General features: G+C 50.3%; 1 protein-coding gene across 11 annotated transcripts in view; it reads right to left on the bottom strand.

The window, feature by feature from the left end:
- LOC134980775 (protein SIX6OS1-like) overlaps nt 1–15,258 on the bottom strand; it is a 987,982-nt gene extending 972,724 nt beyond the window's left edge. For 10 of the 11 annotated variants that reach the window (XM_063947742.1, XM_063947731.1, XM_063947730.1 and 7 more), the window contains exon 1: nt 14,998–15,258. The gene's annotated coding sequence lies outside the window, so the exon portion shown is untranslated. The remainder of the gene's footprint in view (nt 1–14,997) is intronic. The other variant, XM_063947732.1, reaches the window with a different exon arrangement.
- Nucleotides 15,259–16,312: the final 1,054 nt, after the last annotated feature.

Genomic DNA, 16,312 nt, shown 5'->3' with positions numbered 1-16,312 from the left:
TGCAGTCACCTCCTTCCTGGCTTTAACCAGTGTAGGAATGACCTCTTCTGGAATGCCTTTTTCCCTTAGAATTCGGCGTTCAACCGCCACGCCGTCAAACGCAGCCGCGGTAAGTCTTGGAATAGACACGGTCCCTGCTGAATCAGGTCCCGTCTTAGAGGTAGAGGCCACGGATTTTCCGTGAGCATCTCCTGAAGTTCCGGGTACCAAGTTCTTCTTGGCCAATCCGGAGCCACGAGTATCGTTCTTACTCCCCTTTGCCGTATAATTCTCAGTACTTTTGGTATGAGAGGCAGAGGAGGAAACACATACACTGACTGGAACACCCACGGTGTTACCAGAGCGTCCACAGCTATTGCCTGAGGGTCTCTTGACCTGGCGCAATACATGTCCAGTTTTTTGTTGAGGCGAGACGCCATCATATCCACCTTTGGTTTTTCCCAACGGTTCACAATCATGTGGAAGACTTCTGGATGAAGTCCCCACTCTCCCGGGTGTAGATCGTGTCTGCTGAGGAAGTCTGCTTCCCAGTTGTCCACTCCCGGAATGAACACTGCTGACAGTGCTATCACATGATCTTCCGCCCAGCGAAGAATCCTTGCAGCTTCTGCCATTGCTCTCCTGCTTCTTGTGCCGCCCTGTCTGTTTACGTGGGCGACTGCCGTGATGTTGTCCGACTGGATCAACACCGGCTGACCCTGAAGCAGGGGTTTTGCCAGGCTTAGAGCATTGTAAATCGCTCTTAGCTCCAGTATATTTATGTGAAGAGACATCTCCAGGCTTGACCATACTCCCTGGAAGTTTCTTCCCTGTGTGACCGCTCCCCAGCCTCTCAGACTGGCATCCGTGGTCACCAGGACCCAGTCCTGTATGCCGAATCTGCGGCCTTCTAACAGATGAGCACTCTGCAACCACCACAGAAGAGACACCCTTGTCCGTGGCGATAAGGTTATCCGCTGATGCATCTGCAGATGCGATCCGGACCATTTGTCCAGCAGATCCCACTGAAAAGTTCGTGCGTGGAATCTGCCGAATGGGATTGCTTCGTAAGAAGCCACCATCTTTCCCAGGACTCTTGTGCATTGATGCACAGACACTTTTCCTGGTTTTAGGAGGTTCCTGACAAGTTCGGATAACTCCTTGGCTTTCTCCTCCGGAAGAAACACCTTTTTCTGAACCGTGTCCAGAATCATTCCCAGGAACAGCAGACGTGTTGTCGGGGTCAACTGAGATTTTGGAAAATTCAGAATCCACCCGTGTTGTTGCAGCACTACTTGGGTTAGTGCTACTCCGTCCTCCAGCTGTTCTCTGGACCTTGCCCTTATCAGGAGATCGTCCAAGTAAGGGATAATTAATACGCCTCTTCTTCGCAGAAGAATCATCATTTCGGCCATTACCTTGGTAAAGACCCGAGGTGCCGTGGACAATCCAAACGGCAGCGTCTGAAACTGATAATGACAGTTTTGCACCACGAACCTGAGGTACCCTTGATGTGAAGGGCAAATTGGGACATGCAGGTAAGCATCTTTTATGTCCAGGGACACCATAAAGTCCCCTTCTTCCAGATTCGCTATCACTGCTCTGAGTGATTCCATCTTGAACTTGAATTTTTGTATGTACAGGTTCAAAGATTTCAGATTTAGAATAGGTCTTACCGAGCCGTCCGGCTTCGGTACCACAAATAGCGTGGAGTAATACCCCTTTTCCTGTTGTAGGAGGGGTACCTTGACTATCACCTGCTGAGAAAACAGCTTGTGAATGGCTTCCAATACCGTCGCCCTGTCTGAGGGAGACGTTGGCAAAGCAGACTTTAGGAACCGGCGAGGGGGAGACTTCTCGAATTCCAACCTGTAACCCTGAGATACTACCTGCAGGATCCAGGGGTCCACCTGTGAGCAAGCCCACTGCGCGCTGAAATTCTTGAGTCGACCCCCCACCGTTCCTGAGTCCGCTTGTTAAGCCCCAGCGTCATGCTGAGGGCTTTGCAGAACCCGCGGAGGGCTTCTGTTCCTGGGAAGGAGCTGCTTGCTGCCCTCTCTTACCCTTTCCTCTGCCTCGGGGCAGATATGACTGTCCTTTTGCCCGCTTCTTATAGGACCGAAAGGACTGCGGCTGAAAAGACGGTGTCTTTTTCTGTTGGGAGGGGGTCTGAGGTAAAAAGGTGGATTTCCCGGCAGTTGCCGTGGCCACCAAATCCGATAGACCGACGCCAAATAATTCCTCCCCTTTATACGGCAATACTTCCATATGCCGTTTGGAATCCGCATCACCTGACCACTGTCGTGTCCATAAACTTCTTCTGGCAGATATGGACATCGCACTTACTCTCGATGCCAGAGTGCAAATATCCCTCTGAGCATCTCGCATATAAAGAAAAGCATCCTTTAATTGCTCTAAAGTCTGTAAAATACTGTCCCTATCCAGGGTATCAATATTTTCAGTCAGGGAATCCGACCAGACCACCCCAGCACTGCACATCCAGGCTGAGGCGATGGCTGGTCGCAGTATAACACCAGTATGTGTGTATATACTTTTTAGGGTAGTTTCCAGCCTCCTATCAGCTGGATCCTTGAGGGCGGCCGTATCAGGAGACGGTAACGCCACTTGTTTTGATAAGCGTGTGAGCGCCTTATCCACCTTAGGGGGTGTTTCCCAGCGCGCCCTAACCTCTGGCGGGAAAGGGTATAATGCCAATAACTTTTTTGAAATTAGCACTTTTCTATCTGGGTTAACCCACGCTTCATCACATACATCATTCAATTCCTCTGATTCAGGAAAAACTACAGGTAGTTTTTTTCACCCCCCACATAATACCCCTTTTTGTGGTACTTGTAGTATCAGAGATATGCAAAGCCTCCTTCATTGCCGTGATCATATAACGTGTGGCCCTACTGGAAAATACGTTTGTTTCTTCACCGTCGACACTAGATTCAGTGTCCGTGTCTGGGTCTGTGTCGACCGACTGAGGTAAAGGGCGTTTTACAGCCCCTGACGGTGTCTGAGACGCCTGGGCAGGTACTAACTGGTTTTCCGGCAGTCTCATGTCGTCAACTGATTTTTGTAATGTGCTGACATTATCACGTAATTCCATAAACAAAGCCATCCATTCCGGTGTCGACTCCCTGGGGGGTGACATCACCATTACCGGCAATTGCTCTGCCTCCACACCAACATCGTCCTCATACATGTCGACACACACGTACTGACACACAGCAGACACACAGGGAATGCTCTATTGAAGACAGGACCCCACTAGCCCTTTGGGGAGACAGAGGGAGAGTTTGCCAGCACACACCCAAGCGCTATAATATATATGGGAACAACCCTATATAAGTGTTGTATCCTTATAGCAGCTTAAATATAGTAATATCGCCAAAAAAAGTGCCCCCCTCTCTGTTTTACCCTGTTTCTGTAGTGCAGTGCAGGGGAGAGTCCTGGGAGCCTTCCTCACAGCAGAGCTGAGCAGGAAAATGGCGCTGTGTGCTGAGGAGAATAAGCCCCGCCCCCTATTTCGGCGGGCTCTTCTCCGGAGTTTGTGAGATCTGGCAGGGGTTAAATACATCCATATAGCCTCAAGGGCTATATGTGATGTATTTTTTAGCCATAAAAAGGTATTATACATTGCTGCCCAGGGCGCCCCCCCAGCGCCCTGCACCCTCCGTGACCGCTGTGTGAAGTGTGCTGACAACAATGGCGCACAGCTGCAGTGCTGTGCGCTACCTCAGGAAGACTGAAAAGTCTTCTGCCGCCTGCTTCTGGACCTCTTCCATCTTCGGCATCTGCAAGGGGGGTCGGCGGCGCGGCTCCGGGACCGGACTCCATGGCTGGGCCTGTGTTCGATCCCTCTGGAGCTAATGGTGTCCAGTAGCCTAAGAAGCCAATCCATCCTGCACGCAGGTGAGTTGACTTCTCTCCCCTAAGTCCCTCGATGCAGTGAGCCTGTTGCCAGCAGGACTCACTGAAAATAAAAAACCTAAAAACTTTTTCTAAGCAGCTCTTTAGGAGAGCCACCTAGATTGCACCCTGCTCGGACGGGCACAAAAACCTAACTGAGGCTTGGAGGAGGGTCATAGGGGGAGGAGCCAGTGCACACCACCTGATCCTAAAGCTTTATTTTTGTGCCCTGTCTCCTGCGGAGCCGCTAATCCCCATGGTCCTGACGGAGTCCCCAGCATCCACTAGGACGTTAGAGAAAGGGGGCTGAATATGCAGCACTCCCTTTACAAACGTCTGAACCTCAGGCAGTGAAGCCAGTTCTTTTTGAAAGAAAATGGATAGGGCCGAAATCTGGACCTTTATGGACCCTAATTTCAGGCCCATAGTCACAACTGACTGTAGGAAGTGCAGAAATCGACCCAGTTGGAATTCCTCTGTAGAGGCCATCCTGGCCTCACACCAAGCAACATATCTTCGCCATATACGGTGATAATGCTTAGCTGTTACATCCTTCCTAGCCTTTATCAGCGTAGGAATCACTTCATCCGGGATGCCCTTTTCCGTTAGGATCCGGCGTTCAACCGCCATGCTGTCAAACGCAGCCGCGGTAAGTCTTGGAACAGACAGGGCCCCTGTTGCAACAGGTCCTGTCTGAGAGGCAGAGGCCATGGGTCCTCTGATCATCTCTTGTAGTTCTGGGTATCAAGTCCTTCTTGGCCAATCCGGAACGATAAGTATTGTTCTCACTCCTCTTTTTCTTACTATTCTCAGTACCTTGGGTATGAGAGGAAGAGGAGGGAACACATATACCGACTGGAACACCCAGGGTGTCACTAGCGCGTCCACAGCGATCGCCTGAGGGTCCCTTGACCTGGCGCAATATCTTTTTAGCTTTTTGTTGAGGCGGGACGCCATCATGTCCACCTGTGGCAGTTCCCATCGATTTGCAATCTGTGTGAAGACTTCTTGATGAAGTCCCCACTCTCCCGGGTGGAAGTCGTGTCTGCTGAGGAAGTCTGCTTCCCAGTTGTCAACTCCCGGAATGAACACTGCTCACAGTGCTTGTACGTGAATCTCCGCCTAACGAAGAATCTTTGTGGCTTCTGCCATCGCCACCTTGCTTCTTGTGCCGCCCTGGCGGTTTACATGGGCGACCGCCGTGATGTTGTCTGACTGAATCAGCACTGGTTGGTCTCAAAGCAGGGGCTCCGCTTGACTCAGGGCGTTGTTTATGGCCCTTAGTTCCAGTATATTTATGTGCAGAGAAGTCTCCTGACTTGACCACAGCCCTTGGAAGTTTCTTCCCTGAGTGACTGCCCCCCATCCGCGGAGGCTTGCATCCGTGGTCACCAGAACCCAGTCCTGTATGCCGAACCTGCGGCCCTCGAGAAGATGAGCACTCTGCAGCCACCACAGAAGAGACACCCTGGCCCTCGGGGACAGGGTGATCAGCCGATGCATCTGAAGATGCGATCCGGACCACTTGTCCAACAGATCCCACTGAAAGATCCTCGCATGGAACCTGCCGAAGGGAATGGCTTCGTATGAGGCCACCATCTTTCCCAGGACTCGCGTCTGTTCTGTGTCCAGAATCATACCCAGGAAGGGCAGACGCGTCGTAGGAATCAGCTGCGACTTTGGAATATTCAGAATCCAGCCGTGCTGTTGCAACACTTCCCGAGAGTGTGCTACGCTGATCAACAATTGCTCCCTGGACCTCGCCCTTATGAGGAGATCGTCCAAGTACGGGATAACCGTAACTCCTTGCTTCTGAAGGAGTACCATCATTTCGGCCATTACCTTGGTAAATACTCTCGGTGCCGTGGACAGACCAAACGGCAACGTCTGGAATTGGTAATGACAGTCCTGTACCACAAACCTGAGGTACTCCTGGTGAGGTGGATAAATGGGGACATGCAAGCAAGCATCCTTGATGTCCAGAGATACCATAAAATCCCCCTCTTCCAGGCTTGCAATGACCGCTCTGAGCGATTCCATTTTGAACTTGAATTTTTTTATATAAATGTTCAAGGATTTTAAATTCAGAATGGGTCTTACCGAACCGTCCGGTTTCGGTACCACAAACAGTGTGGAATAGTAGTAACCCCTTCCCTGTTGAAGGAGGGGGACCATTATTATCACTTGCTGGAGGTACAGCTTGTGAATTGCGGCCAGGACTACCTCCCTTTCCGTGGGGGAAGCTGGCAAGGCTGATTTTAGGTAACGGTGAGGGGGAGTCACTTTGAACTCCAGCTTGTATCCCTGAGATACAATTTGTATAGCCCAAGGATCCACCTGTGAGCGAACCCACTGGTTGCTGAATTTTCGGAGACGCGCCCCCACCGCTCCTGGCTCCGCCTGTGGAGCCCCAGCGTCATGCGGTGGACTTAGTGGAAGCCGGGGAGGACTTTTGTTCCTGGGAACTAGCTGCATGGTGCAGCTTCTTTTCTCTACCCCTGCCTCTGGCAAGAAAGGATGCACCTCTGACCTTCTTGCTTCTCTGAGAACGAAAGGACTGCATTTGATAATACGGTGCTTTCTTAGGCTGTGAGGAAACCTGAGGCAAGAAAGTCGACTTTCCAGCTGTCGCTGTGGATACAAGGTCCGAGAGGCCGTCCCCAAACAATTCCTCACCCTTATAAGGCAAAACCTCCTTGTGTTTTTTTAGAATCGGCATCCCCTGTCCATTGCCGAGTCCATAAGACCCTTCTGGCAGAAATGCACATTGCATTAATCCTAGAGCCCAGCAGGCAAATGTCCCTCTGGGCATCCCGCATATATAAGACGGCATCTTTTATATGGCCCAGGGTTAGCAAGACAGTATCCCTGTCCAGGGCATCTATGTCCTCTGACAGAGTATCTGTCCATGCTGCTACAGCGCTACACATCCAGGCTGAAGCAATAGCTGGTCTCAGTAGAGTACCAGAGTGTGTATACACTGACTTCAAGATAGCTTCCTGCTTCCTATCCACAGGATCCTTTAGGGCGGCCGTATCCTGAGACGGCAGGGCCACCTTCTTAGATAAGCGTGTCAGCGCCTTGTCTACCCTAGGGGAGGATTCCCAACGTAACCTGTCTGTTGGCGGGAAAGGGTATGCCAGCAGTAATTTTTTGGAAATCACCACTTTCTTATCAGGGGAACTCCACGCTTCTTCACATAACTCATTTAATTCATGTGACGGGGGAAAAGTCACTGCCTGCTTTTTCTCCCCAAACATATACACCCTCTTGTCAGGGACAGGGTTAACCTCTGAAATGTGCAATACATCTTTCATTGCAATAATCATGTAGCAGATGGCCTTGGTCATCTTAGGCTGTAATTGTGCCTCATCATCGTCGACACTGGAGTCGGACTCTGTGTCGGCATCTGTGTCAACCATCTGAGATAGTGGGCGTTTATGAGACCCTGACGGCCTCTGAGTCGCCTGGGCAGGCCCGGGTTGAGACCCCGGCTGTCCCAAGGCTGCAGCGTCAAACCTTTTATGCAAGGAGCTTACATTATCATTTAAGACCTTCCACATATCCATCCAATCAGGTGTCGGCCCCGACGGCGGCGACACCACATTTATCCACACTTGCTCCGCCTCCACGTAACCCTCCTCATCAAACATGTCGACACAGCCGTACCGACACACAGCAGACACACAGGGAATGCTCTGACTGAGGACAGGACCCCACAAAGGCCTTTGGGGAGACAGAGAGAGAGTATGCCAGCACACACCACAGCGCTATATAACCCATGGATATTCACTATAATAAGGGATTACCCAATAGCTGCCGATTTTGTGTCTTTTGCGCCTAAATTTATGTGTCCCCCCCCCCCTTTTTTTTTTACCCTTCTGGTACCTGGATACTGCAGAGGAGAGCCTGGGGAGCGTCCTTCCAGCGGAGCTGTGAAGAGAAAATGGCGCTGGTGTGCTGAGGAAGAAGGCCCCGCCCCCTCAGCGGCGGGCTTCTGTCCCGCTTCTGTGTGAAAAAAATGGCGGGGGTTTTACATATATACAGTGCCTGACTGTATATATGTATGTTATGCCAAAAAGGTACTTCAAGTGCCGCCCAGGGCGCCCCCCCTCCCCAGCACCCTACAGTGACCGGAGTGTGAAAGTGTGCTGGGAGCAATGGCGCACAGCTGCGGTGCTGTGCGCTACCTTAAATGAAGACAGGAGTCTTCAGCCGCCGTTTTCGTCGTCTTCAAGCTTCATGTACTTCTGGCTCTGCGAGGGCGATGGCGGCGCGGCTCCGGGAACGGACGATCGAGGACAGATGCCTGTGTTCGAACCCTCTGGAGCTAATGGTGTCCAGTAGCCTAAGAAGCGCAACCTAGCTGTAGACAGGTAGGTTTGCTTCTCTCCCCTCAGTCCCTCGTAGCAGTGAGTCTGTTGCCAGCAGAAGCTCACTGAAAATAAAAAACCTAACAAATACTATCTTTTACTAGCAGGCTCAGGAGAGCCCACTAGGAGCACCCAGCTCTGGCCGGGCACAGATTCTAACTGAGGTCTGGAGGAGGGGCATAGAGGGAGGAGCCAGTGCACACCAGATAGTACCTAATCTTTCTTTAGAGTGCCCAGACTCCTGCGGAGCCCGTCTATTCCCCATGGTCCTTACGGAGTCCCCAGCATCCACTAGGACGTTAGAGAAAACAATAAAACTAGAAAAACTCCTAGGAGCCGTCTCCACCAGGCACATTTTCTAACCAGAGTCTGGTAGGAGGGGCATAGAGAGAGGAGCCAGGCCACACTATTAAACTCTTAAAGTGCCCATGGCTCCCAAAGGACCCATCTATACCCCACGGTACTAATGTGGACCCCAGCATCCTTTAGGACGTAAGAGAAAAGACGCTGTTGAGAAAGATCACTCAGAAAAATAGTAAGACTATAAAAATAAAATAAGAAAGGTTAGGGCTGCTAAAAACCAGCAGCCCTCTGACCATGGTCTGTCTCCTGCCGCACCTAACAAAACTGATTTGCCTGAGCAAGGAGGCAGGGATATATGAACGGGCCCGTTGCAACCTGGTAGGCCGGAAAAGCTTTGCCCGATTGGTGCAAATCCGCTGTCGCTTCATCATATCCCGTTGTTATCATGTGGATAACCTGTGGACCCTGCCAGAGAAAGTACAAGTTTAGCTGGTCGCAAACTAAGTACCTAAATAGGGTTTAGTATAGAAAATATTGCTCCCCTCCCCCCCATCTCCTTGCTATGACCCCCCTGGTACCGCTGAGGTGCTCTGGAGTCCTTGTGGAGGAGCTGCGCTTCCCTGCCAGTCTGCCTATGCATTTCTGCAGAGGGAAAATGGCACTGGTGAGATGCTGGATCCGCTCATAGTGAAGCCCCACCCCCTTAATGGATCACGGTCTTCCCGGTTTTTTATACTAGCTGAGGTAATTTCTGTTCTACAGTGGGTTAAACCCCCAGAATTGCTGCCAGTGTGGGTATGTGTGTTTTGTGGCTTCAGCTCGCCCCTCACATTGGAACACACAGCATCCTGTATGCCTCTGAAGCCTGGAGCCGCAGCCTGCTTATCAGCGCTGCGCTCCTACCCCTTGTGCCGCCATTACAGCCGGCGACCCGCTAACCGGGACGCCGGCCACCTACTCACCATTCTTCTTACTTCTGGCGCGGTTAGGGGAGGCGGCATGCTGCGGGTCTGTAAGCTCGCCGTGGTGAGGCTTGCGAATAGGACAATCAGGAGCTCAGTGTCCTGTCAGCGGGGAACGGGACCATTAACTCTAGGGAGGTTGGTCCATTCAGCCCCACCCCCCTAAGTCCCACGAAGCAGGCAGTCTGGTGCCAGCCAGACCTGACTGAAAACAATAAAAAGGAAAATAAATGCAGAAAACTCTTCAGGAGCTTCCCAAGCGTGACCAGCTCCTTCGGGCACATTTTCTAAACTGAGGGGCATAGAGGGAGGAGCCAGCCCACACTATGAATTTCTTAAAGTGCCCATGGCTCCTAATGGACCCATCTATACCCCCATGGTACTAGTGTGGACCCCAGTATGCTCTAGGATGTAAGAGAAAACACAATGATTTATTTCCCCCACAGCCAGGGAAAATATACCCTTGTCACTTTGATTAATTTTCAGACCCCCTGGGCCAGATGTATTAAGCCTGGAGAAGTGATAAAGCAGTGATAAGTAGAAGGTGATAACGCACCAGCCAATCAGCCCCAAACTGTCATTTTTCAAACCCATAATGATTGGCTGGTGCGTTATCACCTTCTACTTATCACTTTTCCAGGTTAATACATCTGCTCCTCAGTACTCAACACCTGCTCAACCTAACATATCACCACAATCGAAGTTTTCACGTCAGCCCAAGGCACTGCAGCCTGTTCTGCATCAGTGCGACTGACCGTCCATGAATGGGGATGTTGTGCGACTATGTGACCTATAAAGTCAGGGAACACCACTGCATCGACATCTGTAGGGGTCAAGGCCAGGCCCAGTCTCTGGAAAGGTTGTCAAGCCAGCCAAACACAGCAGCCTGAGGACTGAAGTGCTCTGTCAGTGTGCTACTGTATACAAGGAATACAACTAGCAACAACACCATACACAGGCTGACCAGGGAATGCGGTCAATTTACCTACAAATTCCCAACAACCATTGGCCAACGGTCAAAATCCGACATGGTCAAATTACCGACATTTAAAATCCCAACATTGTCAAAATAGCGACATGTAAAATACAGACATGGTCAAAATAAAAAAAAAATCGACATGAGTTTTTTTATTGAAAACAAGTTGTTCATATTTTACCATCCCAGTGGACCTGGAGGGGGAAAAATAAGATTTTAAACCTACCGGTAAATCTTTTTCTCCTAGGTCGTAGAGGATGCTGGGGACTCCGTAAGAACCATGGGGTATAGACGGGCTCCGCAGGAGACATGGGCACCTAAAAGAACTTTCTAGTATGGTGTGCACTGGCTCCTCCCTCTATGCCCCTCCTCCAGACCTCAGTTAGAGAACTGTGCCCAGAGGAGATGGACAATACGAGGAAAGGATTTTGTTAATCTAAGGGCAAGATTCATACCAGCCCACACCAATCATACCATATAACCTGGAATACACCTAACCAGTTAACAGTATGAACAAACAACAGTATCGGTCCAAGACGTCCTAGAGGATGCTGGGGACTCCGTAAGGACCATGGGGTTTATACCAAAGCTCCCAATCGGGCGGGAGAGTGCGGATGACTCTGCAGTACCGACTCTAGGTCCTCATCAGCCAGGGTATCAAACTTGTAGAATTTAGCAAAGGTGTTTGACCCCGACCAAGTTGCTGCTCGGCAAAGCTGTAATGCCGAGCCGCCCAAGAAGAGCCCACCTTCCTAGTGGAATGGGCATTTACTGAATGCGGTAACGGCAATCCAGCCGTAACATAAGCCTGCTGAATCGTGTTACAGATCCAGCGAGCAATAGTCTGCTTCGAAGCAGGCGCGCCAATCTTGTTGGCAGCATACTGGACAAACAATGCATCTGTTTTCCTAATTCTAGCCGTCCTGGCTACATACATTTTTAAGGCCCTGACTACATCCAGGGACATGGAATCCTCCAAGTCACTCGTAGCCACAGGCACCACTATAGGTTGGTTCATATGAAATGAAGACACCACCTTGGGTAAAAATGGAGGACGAGTCCTCAATTCCGCTCTATCCACATGAAAAATCAAGTAAGGGCTCTTGTAAGACAAGGCCGCCAATTCTGACACACGCCTCGCAGATGCCAAGGCTAACAACATGACCACCTTCCAGGTGAGAAATTTTAACTCCACCGTTTTAAGGGGTTCAAACCAGTGTGATTTAAGGAACTGCAACACCACGTTCAGGTCCCATGATGCCACTGGGGGCACAAAAGGAGGCTGGATGTGCAGTACTCCTTTTACAAAAGTCCGGACTTCTGGAAGAAAAGCCAATTCCTTCTGAAAGAATATTGACAAAGCCGAATTCTGTACTTTAACAGAGCCTAACTTTAGGTCCATATCCACTCCTGTCTGTAGGAAGTGGAGAAAACGACCCAAATGGAAATCATCCGTAGGAGCATTCTTGGTTTCACACCAAGAGACATATTTCCGCCAGATACGGTGATAATGTTTTGACGTCACCTCCTTCCTAGCCTTTATTAGAGTAGGTATGACCTCCTCCGGAATACCCTTCTCCGCTAGGATCCGGCGTTCAACCACCATGCCGTCAAACGTAACCGCGGTAAGTCTTGGAACAGACAGGGCCTCTGCTGTAACAGGTCCTCTCTTAGAGGAAGAGGCCAAGGATCTTCTGTGAGCATCGCCTGAAGATCTGAGTACCAGGCCCTTCGAGGCCAGTCTGGAACAATGAGTATTGTCTGTACTCTTTTTCGTCTTATGATCCTCAACACTTTTGTGATGAGAGGAAGCGGAGGAAACACATAAACCGACTGGAACACCCATGGCGTTACCAGAGCGTCTACTGCTATTGCCTGAGGGTCCCGGGACCTGGCACAATACCTCCAAAGCTTCTTGTTGAGGCGTGACACCATCATGTCTATTTGAGAAACTCCCCAGAGACCCGTTATCTCTGCAAAGACTTCTTGATGAAGTCCCCACTCTCCTGGATGGAGATCGTGTCTGCTGAGGAAGTCTGCTTCCCAGTTGTCCACTCCCGGAATGAAGACAGCTGACAGAGCGCTTACGTGATTTTCCGCCCAGCGAAGAATCCTGGTGGCTTCCGCCATCGCGACTCTGCTTCTTGTCCCGCCTTGGCGGTTCACATGAGCTACTGCTGTGACATTGCAACCTACCGGTTCTGATTCAATCAAAGAAGATTCTCCGCTTGTCGAAGGCCGTTGTATATGGCCCTTAGCTCCAACACGTTGATGTTTAGACAGGACTCCTGGTCTGACCATAGTCCCTGAAAATTTCTTCCTTGTGTGACTGCTCCCCATCCTTGGAGGCTCGCGTCCATGGTTACCAGGATCCAGTCCTGAATGCCGAACCTGCGACCCTCTAGAAGGTGAGCACTTTGTAGCCACCATAGAAGAGACACCCTCGCCCTGGGGGACAGTGTTATTTTTTGATGTAATTGTAGATGGGACCCGGACCATTTGTCCAGAAGATCCCATTGAAACGTCCTTGCATGGCACCTGCCAAAGGGAATGGCCTCGTAAGTTGCCACCATTTTCCCCAGAACCCGAGTGCATTGATGAGCTGACACTCTTTTCGGCTTTAGTAGTTCTCGGACCATGGCCCTCATTCAGAGTTGTTCGCTCGCTAGCCGCTTTTCGCAGCATTACACACGCTAAGCCGCCGCCCTCTGGGAGTGTATCTTAGCTTAGCAGAATTGCGAACGAAAGATTCGCAATATTGCGAAAAGATTTTTCTGTGCAGTTTCTGAGTAGCTCGAGACTTACTCTTCCAGTGCGATCAGTTCAGTGCTTGTCATTCCTGGTTTGACGTCACAAACACACCCAGCGTTCGCCCAGACACTCCCCCGTTTATCCAGCCACTCCCGCGTTTTTCCCAGAAACGGCAGCGTTTTTTCACACAGACCCATAAAACGGCCAGTTTCCGCCCAGAAACACCCACTTCCTGTCAATCACACTCCGATTATTGCTGCCCAGGGCATCCCCCCTGCGCCCTGCACCCATCAATGCCATGTGTGTATGTAAGTGTGGGAGCAATGGCGTGCAGCTTCCTGCTGCGCACTTACCTCATGAAGATCTGAAGTCTTCTGCCGCCTGATGTCTTCTTATGTCTGACATACTCACCCGGCTTCTTTTTTCCGGCATCTGTGAGGAGGATAGCGGCGCGGCTCCGGGACGAACCCCAGGGTGAGACCTGTGTTCCGACTCCCTCTGGAGCTAATGGTGTCCAGTAGCCTAAGAAGCAGAGCCCTTAACTCTTAAGAAGTGGGTCTGCTTCTCTCCCCTCAGTCCCACGATGCAGGGAGTCTGTTGCCAGCAGAGCTCCCTGAAAATAAAAAACCTAACAAAATTATTTTTACAGAAAACTCAGGAGAGCTCCCTGTAATGCACCCTATCTCCTCTGGCCACAAGATCTAACTGAGGTCTGGAGGAGGGGCATAGAGGGAGGAGCCAGTGCACACCATACTAGAAAGTTCTTTTAGGTGCCCATGTCTCCTGCGGAGCCCGTCTATACCCCATGGTCCTTACGGAGTCCCCAGCATCCTCTAGGACATAAGAGAAATAATACTGTGCCCGTAGCATGGCGAGCTATGCGAGGGGACACGGTACACTTATACGGTGTCCATGTCAACATACACCAAAAAAATATATTAAAAAATTGGTTTGTCTACTTTTTGACCTGTTGACATTTTAAATGTAGGTATTTTGACCATGTCAGTATTTTAAATGTCAGCATTTTGACAGTCGGTCAATTGTTGTCTGCGTTTTGACCATCAGGATTAGGTATTTCATACTAAGCCCACTGACCAGAGCACATCATGTGCTTCAGGCCTGCAGCATCCCAGCTTTCCTCTATAGGGGCGGGGTGTACTAAAAGAAAAATGTGGTAAAACCCCTGAAAACGGGGGTTTTACCGCATTTTCAAATTTACTAAGACCCTACCGCCGCATCTTCGCCGTCCAGGGTATCGCGATCTTTGGATGGCAATACCCTAAAGAAGCCTATGGGCTTCTTATCGCCGACCACCACAACCCGCCACCTCCGGCGGCCCGCCGCCCCCCCCGGCATACCTTCCTCCAAGCTGCCCTGGACTTGGAAGGTAATCTCCTCCTCCCCCTAGCAACGCAGCCGGAGGTCCTTCCGGCTGCAGGTGGGAGGAGGAGGCTGCTGCTTCCCGGCGTCTAGGCAGTCTGGACTCTCTGGAGAGCTGAGGGAGATGACGGAGACCCCTCGCAGACCACCTCACTGGTATCGCGGGGGGCCTCCGTCACCGCATTGCGATATTGATTGCATATGTTCGTACATATTCAATTAACATCACTGCGGTAAGCGGCAAGGGGCGGCGCCGCGGCGATATATCTTAATACATCCCACCCTGGGTATCATAACCAGGAACATGTAATACACACTACACAGAGGGTAGACCCCAATTTCCACTCCAAAATCTTACCTGCTTCACAGATGGTATCCCTGCAGCTGCAGAGTGCAGAGGTCTGTCACACAAGTAACACTATAAATACGTGTAAAATGCCAGATCATGCCTAGAGCTCCCCATACACTGCCCCTCGCCAGCCACCTATGATGTCACAGACACGCGTGCAACTACAACTGCTGTGAGAGACACGAAGCAGCGAACGTTAAAAAGGCGGGAAACCTTGACCCGCGCCGCAGGACTAACAGACTGCCGTCGGTCCGCACTACTATGCAAATGAACCTGTCAGTTAAGGGGGCGTGACCCGAGCGCTATGCAAATGAGCCTGACAGGTAAGGGGCGTGACTCGAGCGCCTGCGTGTCAGTACATTCGTGCCTTGTATGCATAATAATCACGCTGTGCAGGCTGGCCACACCTACTCTCTACGTTGGGGGAACGGTAGATGCTAGAACTACCACTACCAGCAGTGTTTGACAGGTTTCCTAATAAATCACCCAATTATACAGTTATCCTCATGGTTCATTTGTTTTTGTGTCATGTAATTAAAAATACATTAGCAGTGTAAAGTACTGTAAATTAAAGTGCGATAAAGGGATTAGTAACATTTAACAGTAGGCCGTAGAGCCGCTTTAAATGAATAGCATATATTAACATTAGATCAAATGTTTTTGTTTTGTTTTTTTCATATTGCAGCAATGTATATACTCCATCTAGTGAATGATAAATGCAAAATGGTAACATGTTTCAGGATTTGTATGGAGTTTTTGAAAATGCTTAATTTTGGAATCTTGGAATGCAACATCGTGCATCGTGTATTACAATGTGGGACATACTTACAAATGTTTCCACAGCTGGGGCAAACTCCCACCCTGTATATCATTTACAACCCCTTATCTCCCTGATTAATTTTCAACATTTGTGTCTCACTCTCATACCCACGTGCCTTGGGTTAATCCCCACCCCAACGCCCACGTCCATCACAACAGTTTATTTCCTTTTGATATTCTCAAACTGCACACAGTGCATACAAAATAGTATTAACAGATTATGCTGTAGATGAGCTATTGAAGTAATTAGACATCATTTGCACTCAGCAAAGAGATGTAATAGTACTATAGTTAATACCAGGGCCATAACTAGGTGTGTGCCAGCGGTGCCTGGCACACAGCGCATAAGCACTGTGGGCGCAGTACCGCCGGCAACACCCGCTGGGCCAGGCCGCGCCACACTAGTAAGTCTGCCAGCTACTATCTACAGTGCCCGGCTACTTCTCTGCTGGGCATAGTGCTACTATTACACATAGGAGTGGAGCGCACAACGCTGTAGCTGTCT

The sequence above is a fragment of the Pseudophryne corroboree genome, chromosome 12, assembly GCF_028390025.1.
Source record: "Pseudophryne corroboree isolate aPseCor3 chromosome 12, aPseCor3.hap2, whole genome shotgun sequence".
Lineage (NCBI taxonomy): Eukaryota > Metazoa > Chordata > Amphibia > Anura > Myobatrachidae > Pseudophryne > Pseudophryne corroboree.
The sequence above is the reverse complement of the archived record's forward strand: the minus strand, read 5'-3'. Positions and strand labels throughout refer to the sequence as shown.